The 12,769-nt window shown below is 41.1% G+C and overlaps 1 protein-coding gene across 3 annotated transcripts in view; it reads left to right on the top strand.

The window, feature by feature from the left end:
- Window positions 1–12,769, top strand: part of LOC310897286 (uncharacterized protein) — a 76,714-nt gene that overhangs the window by 38,936 nt on the left and 25,009 nt on the right. Inside the window, exon 3 of one of the 3 annotated variants that reach the window (XR_014582186.1) lies at window positions 9,786–9,888. The exons of 1 other annotated variant lie outside the window; for it this stretch is intronic. The gene's annotated coding sequence lies outside the window, so the exon portion shown is untranslated. Of the gene's footprint in view, window positions 1–4,464; window positions 6,286–9,785; window positions 9,889–12,769 lie in introns of those variants that run through there. One more of the 3 variants, XR_014582187.1, reaches the window with a different exon arrangement.

The raw sequence follows: 12,769 nt of genomic DNA, 5'->3' as shown, positions 1-12,769 counted from the left end.
TACTTCAAAATGACTGGAAAAACAGGCCCCTTGCCTACAGCTATTTTGCATGCCTTCCTTGGATGCAGTTACAACAATGTAAAGCTCTGTTCTTAGCCATTCCAGATAGTGCAACACTGATACTGCAACACTGATAGTGCAACACTGTTGCATTGATAGTGCAACAAATATGAGCCAGCAGTGTGCTCAGGTGGCCAAGAAGGCCAACGGCATCCTGGCTTGTATAAGAAGCAGTGTGGCCAGCAGGTCGAGGGAAGTGATCGTCCCCCTGTACTCGGCTCTGGTGAGGCCGCACCTCAAGTACTGTGTTCAGTTTTGGGCCCCTCGCTACAAGAAGGACATGGACGTGCTTGAGCGAGTCCAGAGAAGGGCGACCAAGCTGGTGAGGGGTCTGGAGAACAAGTCTTACGAGGAGCGGCTGAGGGAGCTGGGCTTGTTCAGCCTGGAGAAGAGGAGGCTCAGGGGCGACCTTATCGCTCTCTACAGTTACCTGAAAGGAGGCTGTAGAGAGGTGGGGGTTGGTCTATTCTCCCACGTGCCTAGTGACAGGACGAGGGGGAATGGGCTAAAGTTGCGACAGGGGAGGTTTAGGTTGGATGTTAGGAAGTACTTCTTTACCGAAAGGGTTATTAAGCATTGGAACGGGCTGCCCAGGGAGGTGGTGGAGTCACCATCCCTGGAGGTCTTTAAAAGACGTTTAGATGTAGAGCTTAGGGATATGGTTTAGTGGAGTACTTAGTGTTAGGTCGGAGGTTGGACTCGATGATCTTGAGGTCTCTTCCAACCTAGAGAAATCTGTGAATCTGTGAAACTTTCCATAATGCATTTGCTCAGTGTGGTCTGCCACTGTACCGTTTTTACTAGTAGTTCATTTTTACTTTGCAAAGTTCAAGAGGAAGCTTGGATCTGAGATTCTGGTTCAGGTGCACTGTCAGAAAGGAAGTCAGAAGATTCTGAATGTGAGAGCAGTCCAACCAGCTATGGAAGTGCTGGCTGCTCAGCAATTACTACTTGTCCTTTCCATATGCTTTGAGTTTCATCCAAATAATGAAAAGGCAAAAGAGGTTATTTGTTATGTGCCATACAAATATATGTCTGGTTGCAGGTTGTGTTCTCATTAAACCTTATTCATTTACCTAAGGCTGTGTGCCGTGGGCTTATAGCAGAAATTGGGGAATGAAGGAAAAAACAAAACCCAAATCAAACAAAACACACACACAAAATAAGTTCCTCAAGTTTTGGTTCCTTTCCTTTTTATTACCATTCACCAGGACTTTATGATAGGACTGAAGAGGTGACATCACTCCCTAAGATAAATTAATTTAGATGCTCACCAGAAAGCTGTCAGTCTTTGCCAAGGAAAAGAAAGGACTGCAAGAGTGGGAAGGCCACCACCTGCACAATGAGGTGTCTAGTGCCAGCTGGGCCCAGGGCTTAAAAAGGGAGAAGAGGAGAGGATGGCCACTGTGCTGTATGCATAGCTGTCTTTGTTGTTTTCCTAGCTACAGATGGGACATGCACAGCCTTTGGAAGTTGTTGAGACTGTTAGAAAAGAAGAAAGGTGGGGGTCTAGAAGCATGTGGCTGGGATTTGTCTTGAGTACAATTTGAAGTGTCTAAAAATACACAGTGCACTGAATCACATCAGTCCTGTCTTCACTGTGTCTATTTTAGAGAGTTGGAGGGTTTAATGTTGCTAAAAGATCAAAGAAAGAGTTACTTGCTAATGCTTAACTTTCATCAGTTTGCTAACCATCACTTTTACCTCCTGGTCTGGAGAATTTAAGAGCATGATGATGTGTAGGAAATATCATGCTCTTCTTTTCTTTGTATAACCCCATTCAGTCACTAGGAATATGGTATCAGCTGGAGACTGCTACTGTCACATCTTCAGTTCAGACACAGGCTGCTGCAGAGATGTGTTCTCCCACAGAGTATTTACTTTTAGCTTCTTTTGTTGTTCCCTTTTATGCAAAATAGGTATTTTTGAATGTAAATACAAGATTAGGGCTTGTATATGGGAAATGTGATTAGTGAGTGTGCGCCTACAAGCATGCATATTATTTTCATTAATCAGTGGTGACAGTCATTTTGTTTTCATGATTTCTGGCAATCCATTTGCTCTACTCTGAGAAAATGGTTTCTAAAGAATTTGCTGGAAAACAGAATTTTGCAAGAATACACTGGAAAAACTCATTCTTTCAACTAGCTAAATGCTGTCATTGACAGTTATCCTCATATTATATGCAAACCATGTGTGAAAACACAACAAAGCCCCCCCTCTCCACTTTTGTCTGGTGCTGTCTCATGGAACTAGACTGTACATATTTCAGGAGGATACAAAAGAGGATTTTTTTTAATATGCTCTAAATGATCCCTAAAGCAGGTTTCTGACTTTTGTCACAAAAAAAAAAAAAAGGGATTTGTGTGTCATCTAATAATAAATAAATAAGTGATATTTCAACTAATCCAGGTGCTTTTACCTAACCTATCACCATTTCTAACTAAGACTGTTTTCCTGCTAGGGAGATATCTCTGACTTTATGGCCACGTCATTTGGCTATTAGCCTAAATAAGCATACATATGACTGATGTGTGAATGGTAGATTTCATGTTGATGAAAACCAGGTGTTTCACAGTATTGCTTTAGCGTCTACTCTTGGTAATATTAATCATACCAAAAAAAAAAAAAAAGGCAGGGGATGAGGGGAGAGAATTTGTATTTTCCAGCTCTAACCATCAAAAAGTTAAGGGACTTTTTCTGGTCATTCATCTAGGTACTTTTCATAAACCATAAAGGCACTTCTTAAGAATATTTTGTTTAGTCTTATCTCTTCCCATCAGCTAAGGAGATACTTATGTGACAATAACAGATATCTAACTTGAACATGGCTAACTGTAAACAAAGTATTTCTTTCTCATTGTGAATGACCCAGCTCTGTCCTCAAATAGTCAATTATCCATCTGGGCTGCAGCCTTTTATTCAGTTTGCTGCCCAGCTGGGCCAGTCATATAAGGCTAGACATACAAAAGGACTCACCTTCTGGGTTGCCATGACTCCAGTTCACAGACTGAAAGCACAGTTTTGAATCAGATGCTTGAATGGCAACAGCCTTGAACCTCCTCTCCTCCCTGGGGAAGCTGTCGTTTTACTGGGATCTTTCCAATAGCTTGAGCATTGAGTTTGTAAATGGGAAATGCTTCAGACACAAGTATGCATTCTTAAATTTTACCCTTCTACTGAGTAACACACGGCTTCACTTGATATAGGACTCCAGATGTTAGCCTACTTAGCCTAGTGATCTGAAGTACCAAATCACTTCACAGAGCTGGGGCCCTGAAAGGCTCAGAAGGCATAACTCCTTTTTTAATTTAAAATAACCATTCTTGAGAGAGCCCTGCTAGTATAAACTAACCTCAGCTAAGCATGTATTCGATGACAATAAATGAATAAAAAGTATTAACGGGTCTTAGAGAGGGGACCAGATTCAAATTACCACACTGAGACCCTGAGAGATTAGATGTGTTCTTGTTACCCAGTGATTTCACATCTATATAATGGAAGAGCACATTCAAGAGGCAGAATGGGTGTACTATATAGGCTGTAACCTGGTAGTTCTCAAAGAGCTAAGCAGAAAGATTGAGGAAGACCACCAAAACTCTAGGACTCCAAACTGTTACATCTCATGAACTTGTTCCTTGAACTCTTTGGGGCCCTATTTCTTATCTATCAAATTGGACATAGTAACATCAAAGTATTAGGAGAATGAATTCTTAAGGTCACAAATTTTAAGATACTGTGGCAGAGAAAGCCCCATAAGAACTCAAGAAATATAAAAAAAGAAGCCTCAAGCCCTCACTTCACCCAGTCTCAGAACTGTTTTATGGTATTAGGTATATCATTTATGACAGTTTTTGAATGACTTTTCTGTTACAAGGGTAGAATATTAATTCTCATCTGAAGAGTATTTTGGCATCACACACACATTGAGGCTCTCTTGCACTTTAGATGAAGAACAATAAAAGTGATTTGAGACAATACATATATTAAAAAAAAAAAGAAAGAAACCAATTTTCTATTATTTGTTCTTTAAAGTATTATTCTGTTCTTCAAGTTCAGTCCTCATTCTACTTGTAATACACTTACAGAGTTTAAGAGAGAGGAATGATATTCTTTGGTATTTTATCACATCCTGAGAGTAGTGGTCAGTCTATTTTCTTCTTCTTTAAGTATATTTATCTTATACTATTCCACATGGACACCATGCCACAAGAACAGCTATTTCACTGAGGTCATATGTTTCAATCTATTCCCCTTTTTATTTTGTAACCTTGTACCAGACGTCAACGGTGACTACCAGAGTTAGTTTTCCAAGTGGTCTTACTTTAAATCTTCCCTGTCCAAAAATGTGTCTATTCTTATGGTTTAGGGACTCAAGCTGTGACCTTCCCATTTGCTTTCCAGGTATTTTTCAACTTTTCAAGATCACAGGAGAGTCTTTTGGAAGATCAAATGGCAAACAACTTTAATTGGAAAATATAAAATAGCCCTGTACATAAAAGTGAACAAAACCCGTTGCATCAGCAGAGTGGCCCATAGTCCCAGTCTTAATAACTGCTTGGCTTGTTGAGGGTCAAAACTCTGGCCATAAAACATTCCTCATGCAACTACAGCTTCCCTCGTGATATCTGTTAGGCTCAGTCACATTGGCTGGTTGCCCTCCCAAGTACACACACCCCTTCAGCCCAACACAGCCCAGGTGCCAAGCATCCACACAGCCTTGCCACAGACAAGCTGCTCTTATCAAGTTAGGCTGACCCAGCCACATTAGTCTGTTCTTGTCAAGGTTACCAGTACAAGGGAGCTGAATAAAAAAACTTTTCAAGCCTCCTCTCTTTCAGAGACAGCCCTGTTATTGAGTGGAATTTTTCTACAACAGGAGCCCAAATTTATCTGTCCTTTAATATAAAAGCACGTCACTGCAAAGTTTCTCAGCAACACTAGTAATTCAAATGAGAATTTCTCTCAAGAACCAGCTATAAAGCAGTGTGTTTTTTAAATGACTTCATGGCAAGTGCTCTGGTTATACGTATAACAGCTGCACCTCACTGGATAGCTGTCCTTAGCCTCTGCCTTTTTAATTCCTTCCACTATTAATGAGTTTCCCTCATGTTCCCAGTGCAGATACAAAGAGAACAATTCCAAGTCCACTGGTAAGCCATATGTTCAGATGTAAATACCACAATATCCACCATGATTCTGTCCTTCCTTCCTGTAGTCAGGACCAAATACACCTTTGATGTAATTGTATCATGTAATTCCATAAGAAATTACTTTCAGATAATTTCCAGTGGACAGCCAGCAATGGCAGTTTTAACTGATGCTGACTTCCAGAGCTGTCCCTGGTGTTTTTAGGAGAGAGGTTGGAAAGAAAAGCTTTGGGTTTTCATTAGGATGTTTCCGATGAGTATTTTCCCTTCTGAGTAGAAAATAACTTCAAAATGTACCAAAATACGACATAAAACTGTATGCAATCTCTTTTATTGGATCAAATAAAAATTGGAAGGCTAGCTTCCAGTACTGTTGGAAAACTGTAAAAGACTGGGGATATGATTTAGTTGATAATGTTATGGAGCTTCTCTGACAAAGGTACACCCATAGATAACTTTTATTATTATACTTTTACATCTTTTTCTTTTCAGAACTAGTTTGTGGGACAGCTCTCTTTATCAAGTAATCAATGTTAGCTTATGAATTACAGGATTCCTTGAAATTTCCCTGAATAAATTAAAAGGCCTCATACATCATCGTCTACCTTTCGCTTTCTCATACTTGCATTGCTTCACCTATGGAAAAGTAGATACCTCCACTGTCAGTGTGGGACTGTATCACAGTAAGGGACACCGGGATTGGCCTGTGGGCCAGGAGTTAGCCCAGCTAGGCACAGCTGTGCAGGAACAACTAGTTACCAACTGGGGACTTCAAGACCTTTACTATGGCTAACGGAGGAGATTTACAAATCTTATAGTTCTCCTGGCAAAGCAAAAGAAATCACCATCAAGCAAATAACACAGGTGACAACAAACTGGTAGGTATAAAGAAAACAAAACACAGCCTCATCCCCTTTCAAATAGCAGCAACAACCTCTACAAGGAATGTCCTCTGGGGATTTAATATCTGCTAGAGGTTAATGAGCCACAGCGCTGTGCGGGACATTAACTCCTCCCAGCTGGTTATCAGTTCCCCAGGAAATGTTCCACACCTCAATCATTATTGTCCAATTACACCCACATTGCTGAATCCTGCAGCCTGACTGCAACATTACATTTCTAACAGCTGTGTTTGGTCAGTCACTAACTAAAAGGCTGCATCCCAGTTTAAAATTCAGCAGAGGCAGAAGGCTGGGAGATCTGGCTGATGAGCAGCTGCGGTCAGTCCTGCATCTTACTGGCTATGTAGCAGAGCAGAGTCTATTGACAGCAGATTCAAGAGGAGAGGAAAGAAAGCAATAGCAATGCTGGCTCCTTGGCTTAACCATGGGTGATGGTCAGGACTGTGGAAATCAAAAGTCTGCTCCAAGCATCGGCCCTGCAGAACTCCATAGCTTAAGTCACCGCTTCCCATGCAGAGGTGTTCAGAAACCTGATCAGTGCATTGCATAGTCAAACCTAGTTTCCCATTTTGTTTTTGGAAAGCCTCATCTTTCACACTTCCTATAAATAGACACTGTGGAAACTGTAGTGTGAATCTACTATCAAAATGTTTCCTTTTGATACTGTGAAGCCTTTTTCATAAAGTGAAATCACTAAGTCCCTTTAGTGTCAGAATACTACCTATACATATTATGTGTATGTGATAGCTCATGTAATATTTAAATGCACGGTAAATCAAAGTGGTAAAATTGAGATTAATTGTTTTCATAGCATTGAATTGGATTGAGAAGGTTCAATTTTTAGAATGTGAAGAGTCCAAACGAATCAATGCTGTCTTCTTTTTGTGAAATGTGTCAATTTTAATAGAATTGTCTCTTTAGTGGAAACATTATTCTGTCAGAAATTTTCCAACCAGTTATATACCCAGAAGCGACTGGTGAAAATGCCAGCACTGGCTTTGAAGGCTGTCCTGTTAGCCGGGGGCAGCCTGGCTAGCAAGCCAGCCAACAGCCTCCTCTGCCTACATGGAGTTGCTGCTGCCACCTCCACGTGAGGGTGTCAGCAGGTTCCCCCTGCCAGCTCCTTTCCGACCATGATCCTAGTTGCAGTCTCCTCAGCTTTTCTCCTATTCTGACACTTTCCAGATATGTATCATCTCCTATAGTATCACATACCAAACCATCAGTACTCCTTTTTCAGGCAGATGAGCACAGTAAACTATGACCCCAAAGGGTTCACAACCCCACTTAGTTGCTCACCTCCTAAAAGGCAACTAGGGAGGCACTTTCCAGGCCCTGGGGTTATTTTTCATCTGCAATTTATGTGAAGGTGATTTGGCAATATTTTGCTTTATTCCATGTATTAAGTGGAATTACATGAATGAAATGAATACACATTTAACATCTGGGAAAAAAATAATCCTGTGGTTTCAAGGAGTTGCAAGCACATTGGACACTAATAATACAGAGTTTGCAAAGGAGATGGCTATTTGTTGGCTTTAAGGGATGAACTTAAAAACAAAATCCCAGGTAGTCCCAATAATACCATGAAATTTTAAATCAGTTTTCATCCACAAAGAGCTATATATGCAAGCATAGTAAATAACAACAAATACAAATATGAAAGTGTCACTTGTTTTCATATGTAAAATTGTGGGTAAGGCTTGGATGTCCATGGGAACTCCCAAAAAATCTTAAACTGGTTCAGGGAACAAATGTGGATTTTTTTTTTATTTTTATTTTTTATCTTAGTTGGTGCTTGCAAATGAAGGCATAGTATCTATATCTTTTATACCTATGAAATTCTGGCCAGCAAGGTGTGTGTATTAGCTGGATTTAGCCAGAAAAATAGAGGTATCTGGGCTGTGAGAAGTCTATTGTACAAGGTATATTTTTTTAAGTGTAATTTAAAAAGGTGTCTGTTCACACCTGTAGCATTGTATCTTTGGTCCAGCTGTAATAGTGATTTGTAAACTCTAGAAGATAGCATTAATGCAAAATTGGAAAAAAAAAAAAAAAACGAAAAAAAGAAAAAAAAGGAAAAGATTTAATATAAAAGCAGCATGTTAACTACAATATCTACAGCGTGAATTTCAGACAGAATCAAAATAGATTTTGTTCTTCCATTCTCATGTATTACATAGAGGATATAGTTACAGCATAACGCAAATAAAGTAGGTAGTCTACTGCTCCATACCAAACCCTATAAACCTAAAGTTAACTTGTACTCCTAATCTTGTGCTCGGGTCATATGAAATAATCTTTAAGAATAAAGGAAGGTATTTAGAAGATGTGAAGATGAGTGATGCTCTGTGGGAACCTTGCCGTGTTGCACAGGGACCCTGTTACTGCCCTCCTGGAGGGACACCAGGAACGTGTGTGGAGGTTATACCCATCTGGGCAGCTGAACTCAAACAAAACCACTCTCTCACCCCCCTTCCCCTCAAAGGGAAAGAGGGCGAAAATATGATGGAAAAGGCTTAGGGATGGAGATTAGGTCAGGGAGATCACACAACAATTATTGTCATGGGAAAAACAGACTCAGGGAAATTAATGTAATTTATTGCCTATCACTAACAGTGAGCAGTGAGAAACTAAAAGAAAAATAGACCACCTTCCCCCCGACCACCCTCTTCTACATTCTCACCCCGAGTGGCGCAGGGGAACAGGGAATGGGGACTGTAATTGGTCCCTAGCACTTTGTCTCTGCTGCTCCCTCACGGTCCCTCCCTGCCCCTGCTCCCCGTGGGGTCCCTCCCACGGGATGCCGTCCTGCCCGAACTGAGCCTGCGGGGGCTGCCCACAGGCAGCAGCTCTTCAGGAACTGCTCCCACACAGCTCCGTACCACGGGGTCCATCCCCCAGGAGCAAACTGCTCCAGCACGGGTCCCCCACGGGCGGCAGCTCCCCCCAGACCCCCTGCTCCTGCGTGGGCTCCTCTCCACGGGCTGCAGCTCCGGCCCGGGGCCTGCTCCTGCGGGGGCTCTCCATGGGCCGCAGCCTCCTCCAGGCCACCTCCACCTGCTCCACCGGGGGCTCCTCCACGGGCTGCAGCGTGGAGATCTGCTCCGTGTGGGACCCATGGGCTGCAGGGGGACAGCCTGCTCCTCCAGGGGCCTCTCCTCAGGCCGCAGGGGAACTGCTGCTGTGTGCCTGGAGCACCTCCTGCCCTCCTTCTGTTCTGGCCTTGGGGTCTGAAGGGCTGTTCCTCATTCCATGCTCTCACAGATGCTGTTGCACAGCAGTGTTTTTTTTCTTAACTGCGTTCTCCCAGAGGCCCAACCAGCATTGCTCACTGACTCGGCTCTGGCCAGCTGCAGGTCCCTTTTGGAGCTGGCAGAAACTGCTCCTCATCTGACATGGGGCAGTTCCTGGACTCTTTTAACAGAGGCCACCCCTGCGATATCCTGCTACCAAAACCTTTCCATGTAAACCCAGTGCACCTAGCCACAGGCAAAACGTTGTGGTGATAGCAATGCCAGTGCCGTGATGTGTGCACGGTACTTGCAAGGAAGAGGAGAAATCAGGACACTGTTCAGACAGCTTCTGCTGTACACATCCCAGAGGCTAAACACCTCTACCTTGCTGTTAGGAGATGCTGTTTCTGCCCGCTCCTTTTGTTTTCTTTTTCCAGCATTTGCCCTGAAGCAACCTTGCAGTTTTCTGTCCCTACTCTTGTCTTTGAGGTCGAGCTTGACTGCCTATAAGGTATCAGACCAGAGGGGAACTCAGGGCATGCCTCAGCTCCAGGTACTTACCCAGCAGATCTCTGCATCCTGCACTGTGTTCATTACTATTCTGTTAGCAGTTCACTTTTTCTGTGATTATCTCAAGTATATTTTACAAGAGCTACGGTTACATCTTTGCAAAACTAGGAATACTGCTCTTAATGTTGGTAAGTCTTTCCTTCCTGCACAATATATGTACCCCAAAGGACAATCTCCAAGTCTTTAAACCTTCTTCAGTGAGAAAAGGGGAAGGAGGATTATTAAGATTCTCTTCTAATGTCAGTGCCTTCTGGCCAATTTTGTTGCTTTCATTTCATTCCTTGCCACTGATCCTTTAATAGAATTTATGGTTGTCCATTTTGCATTCACCTTTCTTAGAGGGTCACAGATGTATCCATGCAGAATGATTACTGTTGTATGGCCAGAGGAAGTAAATGCCCCAGGAAAAAGAGCTCCAGGAAAAAATGAAGGAGAAATTCTCTGGGGAAAATAAATAAATAAATAAATAAATAGCTGCTGTAGAAAAGACTCAAAAGAGACAGAGTAGCTTTTCTGTTTGCATACATCATGGCAGCAATTTTACAGTTAGTCTCACCATGGCCAGTGTTATTCTTAGTAAAAACACAGCTTCACAGAATAATGAAAGTTTCATGGAGGAGAAGATGTATTTGTCAGCATGCTGGCAGAAAGTAATCCTCTATTTACTTGTGAGAATCACATCTTCTTATACCAGAAGAAATAATATACAGACGCTGAAAGTGCCATGCATACAGTGAGGCAACAAAACACATCCTTTCCTGGCAATATCTTTCAAAAAAATGCCAAAATTATACTTACACTTCACTTTGTCATTGTTACTCATTTACAAGACACTTCACTGATGCTGTCTTATCACGAGAACTTATTAAATGTTATTATACAGGATTGGTTTTGTACATCACATGGTACCATCTTTGATATGTAATTTCAGTGGTCCCTCCTCACCTGGGTTGATGCTCCTGTTTCTATCTTGAGGTGCCCTGTGTGCAGTGCTAGTCTAAACTGTGTGAGTGTGAAAGCCAGCACATCACCAGCTCTAACCAGGTGAGCCAATAAAACATTGCTGACAAGACGCTGTGCCCTGAAGTTACATTCTGCAAAGAGATTATGTATTGTCTGCAATGCCATCTGCAAAAAATAAAAAAAAAAATAAAAATAAAAAAGCAGACCAGTGAAGAAACACAGAAATGGAGAGGATCCTACCAGTTTTACTTTTTTTATTTTATTTTATTTTGTTTATTTTTATATATGATTCAGAATATGGCCTTGAATAATTTCATTCAAATAGGCTGAATAAGATTTCCAACATTTTCAGAACTTCAGACCTTCATAATGGAAGATATCACAGTAATTAATTACTCAAGAAAACCAGTGCTGCAAAACTGTCTTACTCAACAGAAAAGTACCTCTTATCTGATCTCTGTTATCTTTTGGCATTGTTTTGTGCTGACAGACCAACTTCAGTGTGACACCAGGAATGTTATATACATTGTGGTTATAACCACAAAACAGCTTACTGTCAAAGCGCATAGAAGTTTAAACAGTTTTTCTTCTTTTAAAGAATTATGTAAAAAAAAACAAAACAAAACAAAAAAAACACCTAAGTAAACTACTCTTGAAACCATAGTCCTGTGAAATAAAATCTACTTTTTTTCTCCTTCCAACCTTAGGTCCTGTGTATCTCTTCAGTTGTTCATACCTGAGACTAGAATTAAAGATGCCAGTACAACCACCGAAAGATGCTAGGCACTCAGAACCAGTTTCAATTGGAGTTGACCACTGAAATACAAGGGTAGCCTACAAAATGCACAATGTTCTATGTTCTCTGATGGTCACAAGGGATCCTAAAACATTGTCAGTAAAGATATGGGATACACTTCAAAAAATACCCACTGTATCTTAGGTAAGACTACTGATGTGAAACATCTAGCCTCCTCAGAAGAAAGAATTATAAAAAATCCTGCAAATATTTGTCCTCATTTTTTTTTTATTATTATTTTATTTTTTTATAGCTGAAGAACTTGAACACCCACATGTGGTAGTACTTAAAGTGAGGGAAACAGAACCTTTTGAATTTTTTCAAGCTACTTTCACAATCAGCAGAGGGCTGTGAAGCGAAAGGTTGACATATGGGTCACTTTTGCTGGCATACTTGCTAGATCACAAGCAGCTGCCACAAAATTTGTTTCAAGGACATAGAAATCATTGGGTTACATTAAGAGGGCTGCACACGTCTTAATCTGCAAAACTGTATACCTAAGTTTGAAAGTGGTCTGCTTCACTAACTAGAAAATACACAGAACAAAAACACCTTTGTAGGTCTTTCAGAAGAATTGATTTGCCAACTGTTAGATATTTTGATTCCTTTCTTCTTTGATAACATAATAGTTGGAACAAAACTGGAATGTCTAAAATATTCACAAATGTAAACTTCCTTCAGAAAAACAGAAGCTGCTTTTCAGACTTAAGAAATTTTTCCTTAAAAATAGCTTATATCCTTCATTGTCTTTAAATTTTCTGCCTGTTCAGATGGTGGATTTACTGTGGCAATTGCAGTCATTCATGGCAGAAGTGTCCACATAAGGTTTGCACTGCTTCTTTTGTTTGTATTTGCATGGATCATGTAGACAGCATCCAATCTGCTTATGGTAAGGAAAGAGGTTGGTACGACTTGTATGTATGTCTTGCATAATGACTCTTCTCCATTGGCATATTTTTGCTGCCTAAAAAGTTATTACTAACATTCTCATTTGTAAAACCAGCCCAATGATGGGAACGGGAGCTGAGCTATCCTGTGATACATGGATTAGAGGTGGCTATACTTTGACTGATGGTCCTTATTACTGCAATG

Source organism: Anser anser (genome assembly GCF_964211835.1).
Source record: "Anser anser genome assembly, chromosome: 3".
NCBI classification, from domain to species: domain Eukaryota; kingdom Metazoa; phylum Chordata; class Aves; order Anseriformes; family Anatidae; genus Anser; species Anser anser.
This window is presented reverse-complemented; position numbering and strand designations above follow the sequence as displayed.